Source organism: Eptatretus burgeri, chromosome 14, assembly GCF_056783735.1.
Source record: "Eptatretus burgeri isolate ZD-2024b chromosome 14, Ebu_testis_v1, whole genome shotgun sequence".
Lineage (NCBI taxonomy): Eukaryota > Metazoa > Chordata > Myxini > Myxiniformes > Myxinidae > Eptatretus > Eptatretus burgeri.
The window spans coordinates 23,342,859-23,357,422 of record NC_140974.1 but is presented as its reverse complement, the minus strand read 5'-3'; the positions used below and the strand labels follow the sequence as shown (position 1 = coordinate 23,357,422).

The window sequence follows — 14,564 nt, the reverse complement described above, 5'->3', positions numbered from 1 at the left end:
AAGCAACCCTATCCCACGCGGGGGGCCGATTGGCACGATCGTGGTGAGGCCGAAAGGCCCACCCGTGACCAGTTCCCGGCGTTAGTCCGAGAGGGTCACGACGGGATTGTCTGTCCGGTGGGCGACGTGCCGCGATTCGAGTTACGTGGCCGTCCGCACGCCGGTGGGCGCGAATCCGCAACACTGGTGTCAGGTCGTGAGATACAAACTCATCCCCCTCCTCGCGACACTGGTGTCGGAGAACGGGAAAACGGGCTCTCCTGTCTCCAGCTAAATTCACGGGAATCGGTCCAGGGGTGAGAGTAGCGACCCCCGATTCCCTCCAAATTACGAGCGATTCAAATTAACCCTTTACGAGAAATAAGATGGCGTCTCAAGGCGAGCGGGAGCCGGGGGTATTAGAAATGTATATGTGTAGTAATGTAGGATCCATGGTCCAGGATGAAAACCCCGTGCAGGAAATGTTGGTTGTGCAGGAACACGAACTCCCCCAACTGAACCCAGAGCCCGAAATAGGTGCGGCGGCGGCCGCGGTGTATGACACCTCCCCTCCCCCTCTCCACCAAAACTCCCCGATCCTTGCCGAATCGGCTCACCCAACCGCACCCGACATGGCCCACCTATGCGCCATGCTGGCAGTAGGGAAAGAATACTGGTTCTGGCTCACTTTTCCCCATGTAAATGAATGGGGGATTTTCAGCCATGAAATTTTTCTTTTTTTTCCCCTAAAAAAATAAATCCCCTTTTTAGCCCAAGGTATATTTATTTGTCTCCCCTTTTAACCTGGAGCCTGGTGTTGGCTTAGTGGCTAGGGTGGCGGGTTGGGATCCCAGGGTCCTGAGTTCAAATCCCGTTGGCTGCTGAATTAACACCAGGGGGTTGACTCAGCCTGCCATCCTTCCGAGGTCGGCGAAATGAGTGCCAGTGTACTGGTCCCGGTGTATGCCCCGGTTAGAATAGGTGTACCATATCCCTGTGTGTCGTAAGAGGCGACCAGGGTTGGTGTCAGGAAGGGCATCGGCCATAAAACATTGCCTCAAGAAAAAGCCAAACCCCTGCACAGCAGGGAAAAATGGCTGTAAAAACGGTCATTTTTTTTATTTCCCCTTTTAACCTAGGGGCTCTCTATTCAAATAGCCCATACAACAAGATAAAGATTTGTTAAAGGTGATTCTAAAGAAATATCTGAAACGCCTAAGCCCCGGGACACTCTTTATCAAATAACCAATGCATATTGTTTAGCTCACTCATTGAACCTATAAACATTTGTTCATTCTCAAATTCCTTCAATAGTTTAATTTTCTTTGCACAATTATCCCCATCTAAAATATTGAAAAACAAAACATTTGAATCTTTATATTTTTTAAGATACCCCTTTTGTGCCATTACGAAATGATAAACTTCTCTTAATGATCTCATCTGGCCACCGCCCGAGTTGCAAATCATTTTTGTACATAAACCATGCCATAAAAAAAGTTTTGTTTCAAATGTTTTCAGTTCATGCCGTGAAAATGAGGAAGTGTTTTTTTTGACACGGCCGTGCTGTGTGAATGAGGAAGTGGTTTTGGACTGTCATGCTGTGAAAAAATAGGAACTATTCTGTGAGACAAGGTCTCGTGTTTATATTTTATCTCAGAACACGAACTGAAAACATTTGAATCAAAACTTTTATGGCGTGGTTTATGTACAAAAATGATTTGCAACTCGGGCGGTGGCCAGATGAGATCATTAAGAGAAGCTTGTCATTTCCTGTGCCCACACCCAATGATTAAGCAATCTCCTCATCGTTGCTTTATAAGCGGTTCGCCAGACAAAGTTTCTGCCAGACGGGATTTTCATTTTTACAACTGAGGCATGGACGATCTTTCTTCCGATGAAGCCAACAGCCCACTACAGAGTTGGTAAGTTTGTGTATGCTTTTCTCTTTGAACGATGAAGCAAATGATTATTAATTAAATCATGATAATTCTGATATATATATATATATATATATATATATATATATATATATATATATATATATATATATATATATATATATATATATATATATATATATATATTTTCCCTGAAAGGGCATTGGAAGAAATTGAGTTTACATATCACGACGTGGTTCATGAAATTAATACTCTTATTGAAGAGATCAATGATTTTAGAAGAGAATTGAAAGACATTTACAATGAGTGGCATGAAGTCTTATCACGTCCTCTCATCTCGAAGGAATTAAACCAATGGTGAGACACGTGTGTGTGTGCCTCTCTCTCTGTCTGTCTTTCTACCTACCTCTCTCTGCTCTTATTGAAGAGGCCAATGATTTATAATGACTGGTCTCTGATCTCGAATGAATTAAACCAATGGTGAGGCACGTGTGTGTGTCGATGTGTGTGTGTGTATGTGTGTGTGTGCGTGTGTGTGTGTGTGTGTGTGTGTGTGTGTGTGTGTGTGTTGCTTTCCCTGTCTGTCTCTTCATCTATACCCTTGACTTATTATTTTTTTTTTTTCAGCACTATCGCACAACATCAGCTGTTGAAGCAATCTTGTACAACACATGATTTTCTGGAGGTAAATATTTCTGAATTATTATTAATATCACTCCTACAACACATGATTTTCTGGAGGTAAATATTTCTGAATTATTATTAATATCACTCTCTCTTTAGAATGTCGCCTTATGTTGGTTGCATCATTAGTTTGGACGTGGTTTTGTCAGTACACTGGAATTCATTTTATTGACCTTGAAAGGATGACAGGCTCCTGGTGTGTTAATTCAGTGGTCAACGAGGCTTATTCATATTACCATGTAATTATCTTTATAGAACCTAATTATTATCCACTTTTTGTTTCAAAACAGAATATGGTGTCTGAGTTTCGAAATCACAAGACATCTGAAGAAGATTGCTGGGAAAGATTATACATTCTCGCAAATGAATATTTAATATTTTCAATATTAATAAATTATATTTGTTTTGTTTACAATTACTTGATTCTGAATTACAAGAAAAGAATAAAAGAGATGTAAAGGGGGGGTTGGGGGGAGGGGGGTAGGTGCGCTCCCCAATGACCCATCACCCCCTCATCCCATCCCTCCCCTCCCCATGTGTGTGTGTGGGGAAGGGTGGGGGTGGGATGAGGGAGGTGGTGGGTCAAAGGTGGGGGCGCACAGGGGGGATGAGGGGGTGGGGCTTGTGTGGGCGGGGCCTGTGTGGGCGGGGCTTCGGTGGGGGCTTGTGTGGGTGGGGTGTGTGTGGGAGGGGCTTGTGTGGGCGGGGTGTGTGTGGGTGGGGCTTGTGTGGGTGGGGCTTGTGTGGGTGGGGCTTGTGTGGGCGGGGTTTATGTGGGTGGAGCTTGTGTGGGAGGGGTTTATGTGGACAGGGCTTATGTGTGTGGAGTTTTTGTGTGGAGCTTGTGTAGGCAGGGCTTATGTGGGAGGGGTTTATGTGGGCAGGGTTTATATGGGCAGGGGTTTATGTGGGTGGAGCTTGTGTGGGAGGGGTGAATGTGGATGAGGCTTATGTGGATGAGGTTTGTGTGGATAAATGGATGGGTGGAGAGATGGGGGGATGGGTGGATGAGTGGAGCTTGTGTGGATGGGTGGATAATTTTTTCATTAAATAAACATGTTGTGTGTGTGGGGAACTAATTAACTAATCACTAATTATGTGAATATGATGAATATGGGTGGAGCTTGTGTGGGGTTTGTGTGTGTGGAGCTTGTGTGGAGTTTTTGTGTGGAGCTTGTGTGGAGCTTGTGTGGAGCTTGTGTGGAGCTTGTGTGGGGCTTGTGTGGGGTTTGTGTGGGCGGGGCTTCGGTGGGAGGGGCGTGTGTGGGCGGAGTCAAAAAGGGGCGGAGTCAAAAAATTTCAATTTATTGGAGCTTGTGGGGGGTGTGGTGGGGTTTGTGTGGGGTTTGTGTGGGCGGGGCTTGTGTGGGCGGGGGCTTGTGTGGGTGGAGCCAAAAAGGGGCGGAGTCAAAAAATTTCAATTTATCTTTGTCTTTTGTAATTCCTGTGAATAAAATGAACCTAAAATCTCTTCCCTTCCAAATCATATATCTCATAAGTCCAAGGAACCGTATCTATTACATCAACAATTTTAAAAAGCTCGTTGGTCCATCTTTTTCGTATAACCTTTTTCAAAATGAGATTTCCACCTATATATTCTTACGATATCACCAACTTTGAACTTAGGTTTTCTGACATTAATCTCTTTTTCATATTTTAATTTTGTAAATGTTTCTGATGGTTTCATATTTGTTGCCGTGTGAATCGTGTCATTATACTTATCCACAATATCCTGAATAAAAGATGACCATTGTTGTGAACCGAGTTGTGTGAATTTTTTATATAGTCTCTCTTTTAAGGTACGATTAAAACGTTCAACAACAACTGCCTTCCCTTCATTAGAGGTACTGTATAATGTAATACTGTTATTTTTTAGAAAATTCATAAATGTCTTGTTATAAAACTCTCTACCCTCATCAGTCCACAATTTTTTAGGTTTTCTCTTACTTTTATTAAATATCTGTTGAAAAGCTAACATAAGAGTATTACCTGTTTTGTTTTTTAAAGGGACAACCCACACATATCTACTCCTCAAATCAATAACGGTTAAAGCATACTTGTACCCCTTATCATTATTGAGTTCAATCAAATCAGCAGACCAGATATAATCTACTTCCTTGGAATAAACTTTCCTTCTCTGAAACTTTGTGAATATTGGTTTATGTAATTCATCAGCTAATTGCTCTTCAATCTTAATGACATCATTAGAGCTTACAAGTTTTTTGAATTTCCAAGTCCAAGTTTCAATTTAGCACTGATCATCTTCTTCACAATGAACCGATCAACTTTTTCTCTCAAGGTTGGATTTTGTATCAGAGACAAATTATACAACATTTCTCTATCGGCTTCATGCTTTTCTTCCAACGTTGTGGTATTCCCATAATCAATATCGTGTCTCATGCACACTTCATCAACTCTATTGATAGGCTTACTCCAGGATTTAGGATTGTCTGCCTCATCTAATCTTTTATCCAAGTTTGTGCCTGGACCACAGAAAGAATACCCTGGAAGATGTAATTCCCCTGGTATTCCAGTAGTTGTAAATTTACTTCCTGATAAAAACTTTTGTATATCTCCTCCTAGTTTGTGTTGGGAGATAAATTGATTTTTTTTTGAACCACACACCGAACATATACCTTTTTGTATAACCCTGTTATTTTTACTTTTAATATATGAAATATTTTTAGTATTAGTTTTCTTTTTACATTTGAGACAATAACTCATTTATTTATGAGAAAAATTCCTGCAGAGTGCAAAAACCTTTTTAGTTTCCAACATGCACATTTGAATCTTAATTTTTAAAACATAAAGAATCCTTAGAAATGCCTTCACTCTCTCCCCCATTTATTTAAGAAAAAAAAATGAAAAACTTGAATTAAAATACATGTCTTCTCGATGTCAATAGTCTTGTCGAAAGTATTGTAAATAGACATCAATTCTTTGTTTTCCTCCTCGGTGGGTTGAGTTATTTTCTGTAATACCCCTATTCTTTTTTGAATCTCACTGGTTTCCATATTTTGATATTTATTCATCCACTCTCTTTCCTCCCTCTCCTCCCTCTCTCTCTTCTCTCTTTCCTCCCTCTCTCTCTCTTCTCCCTTTCATCCCTCTCTCTCTTCTCTCTTTCCTCCTTCTCTTTCTTCTCCCTCTCCTCCTTCTCTCTCTTCTCCTTTTCCTCCTCTTCCCTCTCTTCTTCAACTCCTTCCTCATCCCTTACTATCCTTGAATCGCTTACACCCCATAGAATATTATACATATATTCATCAGGATTTCTTGTTATTCCTGTATCCAAAATAATTTTTTTACAACAGGAGACCAATAAAATTTCTTTTGAATTTCTAAAAGAGCCTTACCTTTTCTTAACTTTATAATTTTTTCATTATTTAACATTCTAATTAAATCTAAAGTTGTCGGTTTATCAACATCAGCATAATGCCAATCTTTTATTGAAAATACCTCATTCTTATGTTGTAGAACATATTTATTAAAATACCGAATACCCTTTTCTTGAAGGTATGCTTGAACACAGAAATGATAATTTTCTTGAAGCCTTCTTGCTGTCATTTATGTATTAGAAATATATGTTAGAATAATATTATGGCACGAAACACCTCCCCATCTTCCCATAGTTAAATCATTTTGTATTTCCTTACTTATTATATATAATCCTGTTTTTTCTGTTTTCATGAGATAAACAAGGGCAAAACCATTATTATATTTACCCTTATTAAATTCTTTTATTTGTTGTTTACTAATCGTAGCCCCACAAAACTCATTCTCGATACCAAGTGGATAATATTATTCCTTACGAGACTGATTTAATTGTTCCAGGTCTTCGAGGTTAATTTTAAATGACCAATTATACCCTAAATCATTCATATCATACCCCCATTGTTCTATTCTCATACAAACGATACGCCCTTCTTTATAAAAATTTATTTTAATTCGAACTGTGAATTCTGCATGACCTGGAGATAATATCAACACTTCTGTATCTTTGGAATACACAGCCATTTTATTTAAGTATATATATTGTGATAAATCACTTAATCTCACCAAGTCATTCGCTTCAGTTGGGGTTGGATAATTTTTTAACTTATAAGCATTTTTCATGTTAATATTTTTGGTTATATTATATTTATGTCGTTCAGCCTGTGCCTTTGTGTAATAATTTGATAAATCAATATCCAGTTCTTGAGATACACCAAAGATAGAACCATCTTTACCAACATAAGTCATTTATATTAGATTAAAAATAATATCATAAATTTTTTTATTTTTGTTGAGTTGAAATAACACATATAGGCATAATTGACCACAACACTTGGAATTTAATTCTTGGACTTGAAATGTTTGATAAACACCATTCTGTAAGAATTTTATGACTTCAACAGGTGGCGGAAGACCAAAACTATCAAAATAATATTTGTCTTGACTATTAAAAATACAAACCCAATGAGAACCGTTCCCATTATTATCTTCTAAGTTCATAATAATATTCTTTGTATGTTTCGGCACATTTGTTAATTCATCTCTCATACAAATAACCACATTATGAATTTTTAATTTCTTACAATATTTGACAAGTTGTAAATTTGATGTTGTATTCTTTCCAAATTCTTTCAACCACTCATCAATGCTCATTTATTTATTAGAAAGATATAATCCATTACCTCTTTTCGTTAATTTTACACCTGCTTGTGCTATAGAAGAAAGCATATCTCCAACTAACAATCTCGCTTTATCAGGCAGACCTTCAAGTTTTTCAGCAAAATCTACAATTACACCACTTCCACTAATTTGTTTCTCCAACTCTTTGTTATGTCTTTCCAATTCTTTTTGAGCCTGGAGTTGAGCCTTCCTTTCGTTGGCAGTTTTCACCGCTGTTGAAATACCACCCGTCAATGCTCCAACCGCACTTAAACCAGCAAATAAAGGAATTAGAAATGGGAGAAATCCTCCACTCGTCTCTCTTATTGAATATTTTTTCAACATTGGTTTTGTCATTTTAATTTTAAGTGAGCCAGTGTCATTCAAGATTTTAACCTGTTCTCTTGTGAGAAAAACATCAATTCTTACTGCTCCTTTTCTCTGAATTGTATTAACGTTAATCGTACAAGGCTTTTGATTTTGAACACAAGATGATAGTTTATGAAGATTGATTTGATTAACATATACCCCAGTTGGTACTTTGCCACTCATTTATTTAACAAAAAATTATGTGAGACTAATCATCACACCATTATCTGTATTAATCTGCAATTCTGTTTCTTCCAAAAGCAAACAATATGTATCAACTTCTTCACTCTCTCCTCTTTCAATGTATAGGGAAGTATCCACTCGATTAGACTTTATAGTTTCCTTTTGAGCGCTCAGGTCAAACGCATAGATTGTATACAAACTTTTAAATGCTGTCATATCCAAAATAGGGTCTTTATTTCCATTACTTTCACACACCTTTTGGTAAGACTTGTATGCTTCAGCAAAATCATTTTTTTCCCAATTAATTTCCAATCTATCTCGTGGGTAAAATGTTCCATCTAGAGAAACGCGAAGTTGTTTCACCTTAGCATTATCACTCAATGCATTATTCTTATCAGTCGCAGTATCACCATCTGGCTTTTTAAAAATGATCCACAGATATCGTGGCTTTCCTTCCAGAACACCCAAATTCCACGTGTAAGTAGTTTGATTGAGTTTAACGTGTTGACATCTTCTTTTGAGGTATGATACACTGAGTGGTTTCTTTGAGTTAAGTCTTCGATTCAACATCTCTTCTGTTTTAAGATTAGGAGTATATTCACTGATATACCAACTCATCTCCTCAATTACAAATTTATTCTGTTCACCAAAAGCACTACCAACACCAAAAAGCAATCGATTTTCATTATCATTCCTCTGTAGTTGAAATCTAATTTTAAGACCATACAGAACTTTATCATGATCACAAAATCCAAATATACCTTTAAGAGGAACTGCCACAGTAAAACTATTTTCTGCTTTTGTATCATCATTATACATTCCTTTCCTTTGAGTATATCCAGGGTCTGTGTTTGTTCCCGTTGACATATCAGGAATAAAACCTTCGGCAGACCCCTTTCCCATTCTATCACTGAATGTATAGAGTGTAAATTTTATCATTTCAGATACAGCAGAGACATAATCAACCGCTTCAACTTCTTGTGTCCCAATATACAAACGCACACTATCAAACATTTTCCAGAAGAAATCATTTACAAGTGTAGCGTTTGTATTATTCCCAGCTTTAGTGAATTTAAATTTACACAACAAGAAACTTTCGGAGAGATTCAAATAGGTTTGTTGATTATTTATTTCAAAACTTTTTGTACCATTCGTATTCCAGTCTGTTCCAGTTATTGCATTTACCTTGAAGTAATCTTCTTTTTTAGTGGAGTTTGAGATGATAATAGTATCATCCAAATCATAGATACTATCAATTGCTTCCATACTTGTATTTATTTAGGAAAAAAGATGTTAAAACTTTTGAAACCCTGATCCAAGTATTTGAATTATTTTCTGTCGTTCTTGGGGGGACAACTGAGTTTTGCCTTTCTTAATTTCTTTTATTGCTTGTAATTTATGAGATTCCTTCTGAGCATCTTTTATACTCTTTACGGCACCTGCTACATTTCCCACAGCAGAAGCAGTTGAACCAATTAGATCTTTATGTTTAAGAATACTTGAACCAATACCCATGAGAGTATCAATTATCCCATCTCCTCTAAATTGATGTCCAACACCCCTTTGTCTCTTAGGTTTATAGTATCCTCTAACAAGATACATACCTTCACCCTTGTAGTATGGGAAAGGAACATCCCATCCCCTGTAATTATTTTATATTTTCCCAACTCGTGTTTCCTCACAATAAACATCGTATTTATTTATTGGAAAACTTCACGTAGGTGAATTCTAATGGATATAACTTCTCCATTAAAAGAAATCACACGATTATCTTGGTCGGTTATCCTAAAATTTACTCTGTGTATGGTTTTTCCTGACACAGGTAGATAAACCAAATTTTTGGGTTCCATATTGAATTTATAACCAATTGGGGTTGAGTATGCGCTGAATGAAAATATTGTATTTGTTTTTTTCCCATCATTATAAGCACCATCAATCAAATCACAGTGAATTAACACCGAATTTATTCCTGAGGATATTTGAATGACATTATCACTGTAAAACGTCCCATTAGTTTCAATCTTTTTTGAGGAGAAACCCAATAACTCTCTAAATGAATTATCAATTGCGAAATCAACCTTGTAGTTATTTTTAACTTTAATCGTTGATTTTGAAGTATGTTTTTGAATGTTTATAACAATATTTTTGGTTCATCACCCTGTTCTTTCATAAGACGAGCAATTTCGGAAGATATTTGAGAAATCTCATATGCTCCGGGTGAGACTGTTATCGTTTTGTATCCACTTCCCGGATTATAACTAAACTTGTCATTTTTCTCGGTTATATTAAATAAGGTATTATAAGTTTCCATGGACAATAAAGATGCCTCATATTCTTTTGTTGTGTCAAGTTGTAGTGGGTATGGGAATGAAGATGTGTGGTCGCTTGTTGTGAAATTGAAACTAAGGATTGTGCTTCTCATCTTATTTAATATGAGATAAAATGTCTTTATATTGATATTTATTAATTATTTTCATGTTCATCAACTGGTCTAAAATGGCTGATGCTTCATTAAAACAATTGTTATTTCCAGCCTTCTTACTGCCTAACAACAATAACAGTCTATTAACTAATTGCAATGGGTCATTTGGAAGAAAACTAACACCTGAACCAAGGATACTTAAAGCCTGAATAATGTGTTTCTCCTTCTCATTCTTCCTACTTTTACCAGAAAGAATAACCTTATAATTTAGAGTGTTCAGCAGATCAATATATACTCTATCATCATTATTTTCCATATCCAATGGTTTATCAATATACTTTTATTCACCCCTCACAGTTGAACCTTGTCTTCCATCTTTTGTGAGAAGAAACATTAATCTCGGAGTTAGTTTAACAGGGGGTTGAGCAGAACCCAAGAACCTTAATTCATCATTAAATATCAATACCTTTTCTTGAACAAGATGAAATATTGCTGATTGTTCTGTTGGAATGAGTCCTGCTTTGGTTTTTGAATCCGCTGAATATTCATTGTTTTGAAGAGCATTCACAATATAATCAGGGGGTCGATTAATCTCTTCCAGTTGTTGAAATAAACCTTCATCATCATATTCTAATTCTCCTAAATGCTCTAATTCTTCCTCCGTCATTTGACTGAAATCTTTTAACATTTGAAGTTTTTTAGGAGTATATTCTACTGTGGGAACTGTAGAAACATCTTTCATTTTTCCTTGGGAAGTTTTTAAAAGTGGTTTAAAAAATTTCTCTTGTTTTCTTTCAAATGCTTCTTCGCCCGTTAGTTTCTGTCTGCGTTTCTTCTTTATGTCTTCCTGCTGTTTTACAACTTTTGAAACCAACTCTTGATGTTCCCTAAATCTTCTTGCTCTTTCTTTCGCATCCATTTATTTATTGAAAAATATCATTTAATATCTCATCTTGTTTCACAACAATATATTTATATTTTTCAGTCATGTGTTTCATGTAATCCCCAAATTCCTTTTTACTACATAATGTAGAACAATTGTCTCTCCAAAAATTGTTTATATCTATTGAATTTAACTTGAATAAAATAAAAGTATTAGCATTGTTTCTGATGGAACGACGAGGAAGCTGAAAGTACGATTGACTAAGATAAATACAATTACAAGAAGAATGTCTCCCTCTTGTGTAGTAGCTGTCCATTACCGTTTGGTTTCTCTCATTAACACAATCATCAAAGATAACGAGGTTCTTTTTGGATTTATCCAAATCTTGGGGAGACGGTATATCATCCGTATTATCACTCAGAATACAAGTTATCGGTTTTGATTTCTTTTTACATCTCTGTGTATCACAAAATAGTTGTATTATATCTTCAATGTTAAAATCATTTAGGTTTTTTGAAGTTTAAATAAACCGATTATATCTTCTTTTTGAAGACCAGCATTAAAACCTTGTGAGAGTAGTTGATACTCTGGTTGAAAACTCGACTTTGTGAAAATTATTAAATTATCATAATCTAAAAAGTTGGGAGTGAGGAGCATCTTTAAAAGTAAGCAGGTTTTTCCACATCCACTTGAACCAACTATGAGGCATCTTAATGAATTTGGGAGATTTTTATGGTTGTCAAATTTTATCTTATTTTCCCAAATGGGTAAAAAATCATTCATTTATATATTTGGAAAACAGGTTATTTAATTTATTATTGGCTTTTTTCGAAATTCTATATTTTATCCTAAGTTCAGGTTTAATATCAAGATAATCCATTATTTTATTTATGCAATATCTTGTGTTGATATTTCCCTGAAAATCACATCCATGAATAATATATAACAACAATCCTTTGAACATTTCTCTTATACGTTCAGTTTCTTCCCTTGTAAGGAAAGGTCTGTTATCACCCTCATACTTTACATTCATTTCTCTAATCAATCTTGTAAAGTAATTCATTTTTGGTGTAAATCGAAAAGAATTATTTTCGTTTTTATATTTTTGATTATCATTAATTAGAAGATAATCACAGAATATACATTGTTTATAGGCTTTTGACTCTGTGTTTAATCCCCGTCTTTCACACGCAGGGCAATTCTCAAATTTGTCATATGGAGAATCATGGAATTCAAGAGGCTCAAAATCGAGTAAACTATTCATATTTATAAAGTAAAACTTTACTTAAACTGAAATTCATCTTCGATATCATCTTCGATACTTTCAGAATCATCTATACTTTCATAACTATCATTTGAACACCAACTCACGGTGCCATAACTATCGTTTGAATGCAAACTCTCGGTATCATAATCACTCTCATAATCTTCCAAATCTTCAGTTGAATATTGACTCATTTAATTAGTAGAAAAAAACATTACCATCGATATCGATATACATTTTTTCATTAACAGATTCAACTGCTACATTTTTTATATTAAAGGTAATTTTAAAATGATCCTTAACTACAATTGAACGAAATGTCATTTCACCTGATATATTAACATCCTTTATTTCATCAGGATTTATATCTTTAGGGTTGTTGAAAAAAATACAAATTTCTCCTTGCATATTACAGATGGTCTTATCTTTTCTTTCTAAAGCTTCATCCATAAGGTTTTTATTTTTTGATACCTTTTCTTGTTTCATTGCTTTTTCTAGTTTTGAATATATTGCCAGAAGGAGAGGAGAAACTTTTATTAGAGATACCTTAATTGATGTTCTTCCAGGTATACTAAAAGCCCTTCCACTGAAGTAAATTGAAGAACTCATCATATCCACCATAATTGTTTTTATCCAATAGTTGTTATATTTATCTTTGTTCAATTTTACATCCTTGACATATTTCTCAGCATCTTTAACAAATGAAGAGATTGATTGAAACTTGTCTTTTGTGTCTTGAAACATTGTATTTATTAAGTGAAAAAGTTGGAGGATAAAATGGTTTTAAGCACAGATTCACCTGTAAAATAAACGAAATTTTCATCAAGAAAATTTTAGTTTAAGCACAGATTCACCTGTAAAATAAACGAAATTTTCATCAAGAAAATTTTAGTTTAAGCACAGATTCACCTGTAAAATAAACGAAATTTTCACCAAGAAAATTTTAGTTTAAGCACAGATTCACCTGTAAAATAAACGAAATTTTCATCAAGAAAATTTTAGTTTAAGCACAGATTCACCTGTAAAATAAACGAAATTTTCATCAAGAAAATTTTAGTTTAAGCAAAGTTTTATTATATAAATATGGTGAATACAACATACTGCGATGTTTGTAATCACGAATATAAACATTATAGAAAACACCTCCGAACCAACAAACACACATTTAATCTATTTCACAAAATATCCCCTCTTGAGTTGGAAAGAAAACATTGTGATACCTGCTCAAAGGATGTTTTGAAGAGTAGTTATAATAGGCATCTTCAATCACAAAAACACAAGAAAAATGAGTTTAAAGTAAAGGGAGACTATGATATTGAAAACACTGATGGGGCATTTAAAGGGCATATAAAAATCAGGATTTTTCAATTTGGAGAACCCGGTCCATCATCAATAGTTGAATCAATTGAAATAGTGAAACCTGATGTTGAAAAATTTATTAAAAAGACATTAAAAGAAATGAAAACTTTAAAGTTTTATATGGGAGTGAAAATGAATATGAAAAGACAAGATGAAGAACAAACTCCTTATATGAGGACAGATCTTCATTTTATAACATCATTTCAAGATTTTTTGAATAGTGGGGTTTATGAAGAACTATCAAGACAAGAGGAGGATGTTGATAATACAGTGGTAGGAAGTGGATTCAATATTAAAAAAATCATCTTTTTAGATATACACATTCTAAAATCAAACCCTCTTAAAGCTTCTTCTTATATTGAATTACCAAAAGAAATAAAACGAAAGAAGGCAGTTGTTAATATTAAGAATAATGATAATAAATGTTTTCTCTGGTCTGTTCTTGCTCACTTACATCCACCAAAATGTAATTCAGAAAGAGTAAAACAATATATGAAATATGAGAATACCTTGGACATTAAAGATTTTAATTTCCCAATGCCACTAACAGATATTCCTAAATTTGAGAAAAAGAATAATCTTTCTATTAATGTATATGGATTAACGGATACAAACAAAGTTCAAATATTAAAAATTTCAAACAACTATAAAAATGAAGAAACACACATTGATCTTTTATATTTTAGTGTTGGAAAGAATTCACATTACACATACATCAATAATTTATCAAGATTAATCTCTTCTCAGGTATTCAGAACAGCAAACAAAATATATCCTTGTAAGCGATGTCTTAATTCATTTCATACAAAAGAACGATTAGAACAACATTCAAAATATTGTAGTAATCATAAATCAGCTGTAATTACAATGCCT

The 14,564-nt window shown here is 35.0% G+C and overlaps 1 long non-coding RNA gene across 1 annotated transcript; it reads left to right on the top strand.

Annotated features, from left to right (window-relative positions):
• Positions 1-1,300: 1,300 nt before the first annotated feature.
• LOC147012786 (uncharacterized) lies at positions 1,301-3,020 on the top strand. Its single transcript, XR_015051059.1, has 4 exons — positions 1,301-1,901; positions 2,076-2,234; positions 2,505-2,562; positions 2,852-3,020. It is a non-coding gene; the product is annotated as an uncharacterized LOC147012786 (long non-coding RNA).
• The last annotated feature ends 11,544 nt before the right edge of the window (positions 3,021-14,564 follow it).